We start from the raw sequence: 8,172 nt of genomic DNA, 5'->3' as shown, positions 1-8,172 counted from the left end.
GGCCATGCTGCCAATACATCATAAATAGCATTGTTTATTTCAATGAACGGAAGCATGACCCATGCTCGCTTTGGATCCTTCCTCGCATGGATATATACGTTATGCATGTCAGCTTTGAAATCGGTCATGCTTTGCAAATTGTTGTATATCGTTGGAGACATTCGTGGCCTATGAGCAATCCATGTCTGGATACTCCCCTCCATGAAGGTCCAAAAAACCTTGATTTCAGAAGCCCTTGCTGTGTCCTTTGTATCCCAGAATGAAGTATACCGCGTTGCTTCAGGGAGGCTATCCTCAATGTGGGGAAACTAGCTACCCTACAGCAGTTCTCCTACAACTAAAAGGATTGACAGTAGCAACCATGCATAGTGAAATTTATTACCTTTGTCCTATGCTTCTTGACAATTTGTTAAAAATTCGTCGTATAAGAACTGCGCCTAGTTGAACTAGACTCCTTCGGCACACTGCTCCATAAGCGCAATAACAAGGGTTGGTACCTCATCGGCGTGGCATTTCCTCATGAATTTACTGGCTAGTAGCTAGGTGGCGACCCGCACTGTGCAGTTGTTGATGCTCGCTATTACATACCCACGCTTTCCCTTTTCCAACTTATATTTAGCCTTCATTGTCTCTACAAGGTCCACATCGCTACTAGTTCCAGCTATGTTTCTAGGGTTGCTCCCTTTGACAGGAAAGTGGGTAATCCGGTGTACTAAATCAGCTGTGATAGGAATCGGCTCTTCCAACCAGAGATACCCATCATATACTAAACATAGCAACTACCTTATAACAAAATTGGTGATGGTCGCACGGTGATAGTGGGGTATCCACCTCGAGTTGAGTAAACTCACCTTTTCCACACCCAGTAACCATTTATGCGGTAATAACTTGTCTATGGCCAATTGGGGGAACTTGTCATTGTCTGGTAGATCCCAATCTTCGAACTTGATACTTGGTATTTGGCCCAGCAGTAAACCATAAAACCTTATCTCATCTAGGAGAAGTGGGGTCTATAGTGTGCTCTTTGCAGTGTCCAGGTCCTTTAGTATTTTGGTCGGCCCATTCCATGGAGAGACATATGGGGATAATGAAGGTATGGGGAACGTATCTTCTTCATCTTCATCCTATGCCTCAATCTGGGAAATCAGGTCTTGCAAATCTTCGTCGTCCTCGGTGGGTTCGGTGGTGACTGCTTTGCCCTTTTCAGCAGCTGACCTTTTGCTGGATCTCGACAACACCCTGAATGGCCCCATTTTTTGCTTGTTTTTTCGAAGTTGTGGTGTACGTGGGGACTTTGGAACCTTGGGGGTCGGAGCCACTTCATCTGGCTCTTCCTGTGTTGGATGTAGTTCTTTCGCAAACCGTGCTTGGGTTCTTGCCATGGTACTCATGGGGTGCCTGGTAACCAAGTGTTTGCTAGTCGTCATTGGTTCCAATCTCAAATACCCCAGTGCCATCCATAGTTTGTTAGAGGAACAAGTAATTTTGAATGGATCCTTCCCTTCCACTTTCAGTTTAGTACTAGCGTCTGGGCAATAGATCTTTTCGTATCTAACTTGGAACTCCCATCTTAATGGCCTGTCTCCTACTCCTCCCTGTGTAACTCAAATTTCTTGTTAAGCATAGTGGTGTTAACGGTCACCTCTTGGCCTTTCCACACAGTAGCGCAGCCCTTCAGACGTAACCGCGATCTTGTGGACCAACTGGCTCTGTACAGAACCTGTTTTCCACGCCGGCCTCTCGGAGACTTGTTTATAGTTCCACACTTTCTTTTAACTGCTTGGGGTGCTGAGACTGTGCTCTCTCCAGCTAGGCAGGTGGTCACACCCCCAGTGCGATATCTCAACTTTCCTGCTAGCCTGGGCTGCGAGCACCTTTCAAGTACATTTCTAGCTGCTATCTCTTCATGTGTTGTTGTGTGGGGTGTATCCTCCCATAGGTGTGGTTGTAGCCATGATAGCAGGGTCATGGCTCGTTTTGTTTCTGTGGGGGACCTAACCAAGACTGATTCCCTTATGTATAGGTGCGCGCGTCCTTCATAGGCGTTGCTACCTTTCATCTTGCTGATTTCCTCTAGCGCGCCTTCCTTTCTTAGCCGTGCCCATGGTTCAGTGATTTCACGAGGCCTGCTGTTACCCTGCTTACTCTGAGCTCCCTCCTGTCTTATTGTTACCAATCTCATCTTCGCCTCCCTTCTAGTATAGGCCCATCGAACCCATGGTATCCGCAACTTCCCAGTGGGTCATTTTATTGGGCGGTCGCTGTGCATGCTTCCCCGTGTTCCCCTCCTGGCTTTGTCGGATTGTAGGTTGGGTATCTGCACAACATACACCTGCAGCCTACGCTAGCGATGGATGCTTACCCCATCTAGCCTTCCAACTCGTGTGTGCACTTGCCTCCAACATTCATGCCACTTTCGCCAAATCTTCGGGCATGTACTCCATTTTTGAGCAATTATCGTGCACAGTGCCTCCGCGAGGGCATCCTATGGCTTTTGTCTCAGATTCATCATTTCACATTGGTCGACTGGCTCCTCCTCCTTCATGGCATCCTCATCAACTAGTCGCTCCCTAACCATCCTGTTACAATTTAGTGTCGTTACCTCATGCAATCGGTTCTACCATTGCTCAATCTCTTCATCTGAGTTCGAGATGCAGGAACTGTCACGGTCCCACGAGATTCTTCTGTCCATTGTTAGATTCACTCAGCCCTGATCCTATGCTATGATTTGGTAGATACAATCTAGTTCATCGTCACTGCCCTCGTTGCGCACTGGTTCGGTATAATGCGCCCCTTTGGTTGGGTCCAGCAGAACCACTACACGGAGAGATTTTTTCTCGAATATCATTTTTCGTTTCTTTAGGTTGATGACTCCATTCATATCTGTTGCCCAGTCTATTCCTAACAAGGCAGGATATGGGTTACTGTCATCCACAATTTCTATGACTTCAAAATCGGTTTGTGTGCTTACACCGTCAATGTCTACCGTAACTCCTTGCAGTCTTCCCATAGGCAAGATCTTCTGTTGGTTCACCATCCGCAGTTAGATAGGAGACCATTATAGTGCGGGCCTACCCATGCGCTTCCAGGTTTGTTTAGGTAGGACTTTCATGTCTAACCCCAAGTCTAGAACAACCTGATCCATTTCATAATCCCCAATCTAGACAGTCAATCGCATTTCTTGCCCAGTTCGCAACGCATGCTTGCCCAACTTCCGGACCATTCGAGGTTCATCTAATCTTGCGCACCTAGTTATCAACTCTTGTAATCTCTTCACTGCTTTGGTATCCCGTAGTAGCTTCATGCATGTCTCTAAGAAGGTAGTTAGCATAGAAGTATCCCTCTCTGACTCTGTTTGAACCTTGCTACCCGAAGAAGAAGCTTCCTTGAAATTCTTCTTGGCTTCCATAAATGTTTCCTTCGCATGCTGGAAATCAAATTCTAGTTATTTTGTGGGAGCCTTGCGAACCCATGCATCCTCCTCTGGTTGCTTCCCCTTATCTTCTCCCATAGTTGTACCACTTCTAAGCATCATATTCATGTTAGGGTCTTCCACGCGCGGTTCAGCCTTCATCATTTGGACGTTTTAAGTGGGAGTAGCTAGAAGCACCCCTTTTTCCCGCACCTGAGCAATTAGCATGGGGCAGTCAACTGCTTCGTGGTCAAATTGGTAATATTACGAGCAACAGGCTTTGGTCGGGTTCATGCAATCATGGGCGTAGTGCCCCGGTCCTCCACAATTATAGCAAATTAATTGTCCTCATCTGCGTCCGTGTCCCATTCCCCCTCGCCCCCATTTGCATCCTTGAAATCCACCCCGTGCTATTACTGCAGTGGGATCCTACTCTTGTGCCTCCATCTGCATCCTATAAGAAGGTGTTCGATCCATCAACAATTCATAACTCCGACAGTTTCTTTCATCGTGGCCAATTTTCCTACAAAAGTTGCAAAATAATTACTGGGGGGGTTGTCTCAGGTTCTGTAATAGATGACAGTTGTCCATGGCATGCTTTCCTCCCACCTGATAGATCGTGCACCAGAGAGCAGGTGCCGCACTTGGCCTTGCTTGTACCTCTGGTTGCAATGGTATTGGTCCCCCCGCTGCCACATAGTTCGCAAAGATCGGACAGTGATCCTTATCGTGGCCCTGGCCCTTACATTTGATACACCACACCTCTTCGCGCACTTCTGACCGAGGCGTCTGTCCTTGTTTCAAACTTCGTATCTCTAAGCATAATTTTTGTATTTGCGCATGGATTTGCTGAACTCCCAACCCCGGATCCTGTATTGGGGTTTCGTGCAACCTCATTACTGTTTCTAATGCTTCAGCTTGGGTTGAGATCTTTTGCTGTGATAGCGTTGTTTGCAGATGTGGTGTCAAAGACGCCACAAACCATACGCAATGTTGCACATCCATTAGTGTCATGTTAGCCTCGCGGATTGTGATTTTCAATCTCTGATCCAAGTCCCATGGGGTTTCGTCATGTAACATTGTGATTTCCTTGAACCCAATGACTGACTGTGTCTCTAATTTTGGCCGACCAAATTCCTTATTCAATGCATTCTGGATCACCATTATTCATGCATTTGGATGATCACTTGAGTACTTTATATACCACATCAATGTGCGGTCTTGCAGTGCACTAACCAGAGTAGCCTTTTTGATGTTATCATCCATTATGCCCTGGGCTTCCCATACAACCCTTACCACAAACCATAACTGCCCTGGTTCCTCATTTCCTACACCCTTAAATACCAGCAACTTGACTGTGCTCGCCATCCCAACCTTCGGTGGTGGCGGAGGTGGAGTTGATGAAAATGGATTTGATGTAGGTGAAGTAGGTGATGGCATAGACGATGGTGGTATCAACAGAATGCACTACCCAATCAACCGGACTGCACTTCTCGGAGAAATGGGAATCTCGCGAAATGGGAATCAGAGGGCTATTCTCTAATCCTTCGGTTCCTCGATAACCTCTTCCCCTCCACGTTACGCCAGACATCAATAAACGAGCATAATCTGTTTTTCACACAACAACATCTTAATCCAAGTATTCAACGATTTGATATACTTACTCTACGGTCATTGGAGAAAGCGCCTTTTTGCTTCACTATAAATCACAGTTGTGTCCATTGCGAGCTCAATGATAAGCCCTCCTATTACTCGATCCAACCAGTGATCTACTACACGTGTGATTTTGTCCTCACATGTTTCCAGCCTGCGCACCAATTCTGGAGTCCACAAAATAAGTTGATCTAGTCTACACCTTCCCACACTGTCATCTAACCTCACGATCCGCTCGTACAACTCTATCGAGAATGACGTGAAGAAGATCTCGTGGAAGTCTGTGTATATGTATTGATCCAACCACTGTTCTTCTGATATCTGCGGATTTCTGTTTTCTTGAACCACGAACTCGTGAAGCTTCTGATCTAGCTAATCTTCAAGTTCTTTCTTTGTAGGGTTCTAGCATCCCAACATCAAACATCCCTTAAGCAGATCTTAGTCCTGACAATAGAACCATTTGTTAGCTTATTGGGCCCTGACCCAAGTTTTGAAGAGCTATTTAGCCAAACAAATCCCGCAGCTACCGGCCCTTTCGGCAATAGCCCGCGGAGCGCGAACTAAGGTCTCACCCGAGGTAGCAGGGGAGGGTGCTGGAACTAGGTTTCTGCACCCTTGGGATGTCTTGATGTGGTCTGGAGGAGTTGTGCATCATTTTGTGGCCTCGCGCCACTCTGATTCCACGTAGATCCAGAACCAGGCAATTTCTTATTACTTATTATCAGATCTACTTTTCACACTCTTTAAGCAAACATTTAATAGAGATAACCAGCGCATGCACCAAGAAACGTTATAGATTTTCATAAACTTAGAACATAAGCATAAGCGCACAGATCAAACAGATATATCAACCGTAAATTAATTAGATCCACAATATTCCAAAATCAACACAGTAATTCAGAACCAACTTATCTTTATTAAACTCTTTTGCCAATACAACCAAATCTACCTTGCGCACTCAGCTGTAGGGGTCCACGCACATAGCTACAGACTCTACCAAGCCTCTGCACACACAGGTGCAGAGCCTCTATCTCCTACCCAACACCCTTGACTTGAACTTACAAACGCAGAAACTACTATCTTCTCACAACCATAATACCCAGATCCAAGACAAAGACTTCTCTTAAAAACTGACCTCTATCCATAGAGCCTTGCTCTATTTATACATTCCCATGGTCCATGGACCATGGGTAGGCCGACTCACTTTCTATCATTTTACATTGTTTTTGGGTGGACAACCCTTTGACTAGACTCATTTATAATTCGTGCTCCGTGCACTTCGCAAAGTCCTTACCATACCTTTCCCAAAATTGCAGGCTTTGAGCCCCAAAACTATTACGCATGCCCTCTGTGACCCAACATGTGGGCTACTTCTACCAAGGCAGTGTGCGAAGGCATCTCTTGTTTCAGGGATCTATTTTTAGTGGTTGAGGTTACATGCAAGGATCATTTTAGAAACCTCCCACCAAGTGTCACTTTCCCTAGATTTGTGGCATGCATGTCGCAACCTCAATTTTATCAAAACTCATGAACCGGACACTGCAGACCTCATTCCTCACATCAATCTTGTAGCTCTGACATCCCACATTACATCTCGGAGTAGTTGACACATTCAACTCTATTGCTTTTGGGTAAGCCCGCCTTCCATGTCTTGTGTTGCATTTCTGGCGTTTTTTTTGTTTCGCTTCATATGAATGTTGTTTGCTTAATTTGAGTGAGCGCTTGCTGTCATTTTGATACATACTAGCTTTTACTAGAACCATTTTAGTTTTTGTTAACACCTCACTATTGTCACATGCATGAAACTGTTTTTCACAAATGGTCGCCGATTCGGCAACTTGTCTCACCGACATGCATGTTGTTCCGTTTCCTGAATCTTTCATCCTTTGTTTACATGCACGATCATTCACTTATGCTTACACTTAGTATCACCATGCATTCACATTCACATTCACTTTAAGCTACTCGTTGATGGGTTTGGGCAGCCTTGTTCCGGACTCTGCCTCACCAAGACAACATTGCGCAAACCTGAGAGGGAAGGCTTTGTCTTCCTCTTAGGAAATTCACATTTCTTCCTAGTGATTGTCCTCCAATCTTGCATTGTGCAATTCTAAGGGACAGTGACTTATGGCCCAGAAAACTGCAGAATGCAGTCACTAAGCCTGCAACCATTGCGAGCTGAGATTACGCATTGCGTGATTCTAGAAGTTAGCAGCTAGGGTGGACTGTGCATTGCATAGTTCCAGCAGTCAATCAACCTCCTAACATCTCAGGTTGTACCTTGCATAGCCTTGGTATTTAGTCTCCTGACCTCTCGGCGATAATTACACAACCTTCATGATCAGTCACACAGGTATGTTGCAAGTCAGTTCTCAAGTTCATTTTGGTTTTCGACTAGCATATTTCTTGCATGAGTGTTTCCATGTATCTAGGTATCACAGGTGTTCATCTGCCTGTCAGCAGTACAAGTACAATGGTTTCTAGGAGAGCAGAGTCGAAGACACCATTCAGAGCACACTTGGGGATGCAGTTGATCAAGTGTCTATGAACTTGCCTACCCACAAAGAAATCAAGTTGTTCGTAGACAAGGACATCAAGATATGATGACAACAGCATCACAGTAAGCAACACCATGAACAACAGCTAAAGGCAACATACCAGATGCAACAAACGTAAGTGGAAGGTTGTTGACAACACAGAGGCAGAACAAAGTTGCAAGCTCAAGCAGATCTACTTGTGGTGAAGCAAATGTGGAGACTCAGGCTATGAGGTGACGGTGGGACATGAAAATCACGTGAAGGCAGAGAACGGAACATAGATGGAGTTGTATGTGTTGAAGTAGCAACTCAAGGAAGAATAGGAGCTACATAGACGACAAAATGAGTTGAAGTAGGAACAAGTACAACAGTGAGCATAACATTCACTCACGGATGAAACTACCCCCGTTGTTGGCTTATAGGGGCCTGACCTAGGTTCAGAGATGATTTAGCCAAACAAATCCTGGTAATATTGGCCCTTTCGAAAACAACCCATGGAGCACAAACTGAGGTCTCACCCGAAGTAGTATGGGAGGGTGATAGAACCAGGTTTTTGCACCCTAGAGATGT

The sequence above is a fragment of the Pinus tabuliformis genome, chromosome 8, assembly GCF_031772625.1.
Source record: "Pinus tabuliformis cultivar Carrire ecotype Pingquan chromosome 8, CPIR1, whole genome shotgun sequence".
In the NCBI taxonomy this organism is placed as follows: Eukaryota; Viridiplantae; Streptophyta; class Pinopsida; order Pinales; family Pinaceae; genus Pinus; species Pinus tabuliformis.
The sequence above is the reverse complement of the archived record's forward strand: the minus strand, read 5'-3'. Positions refer to the sequence as shown.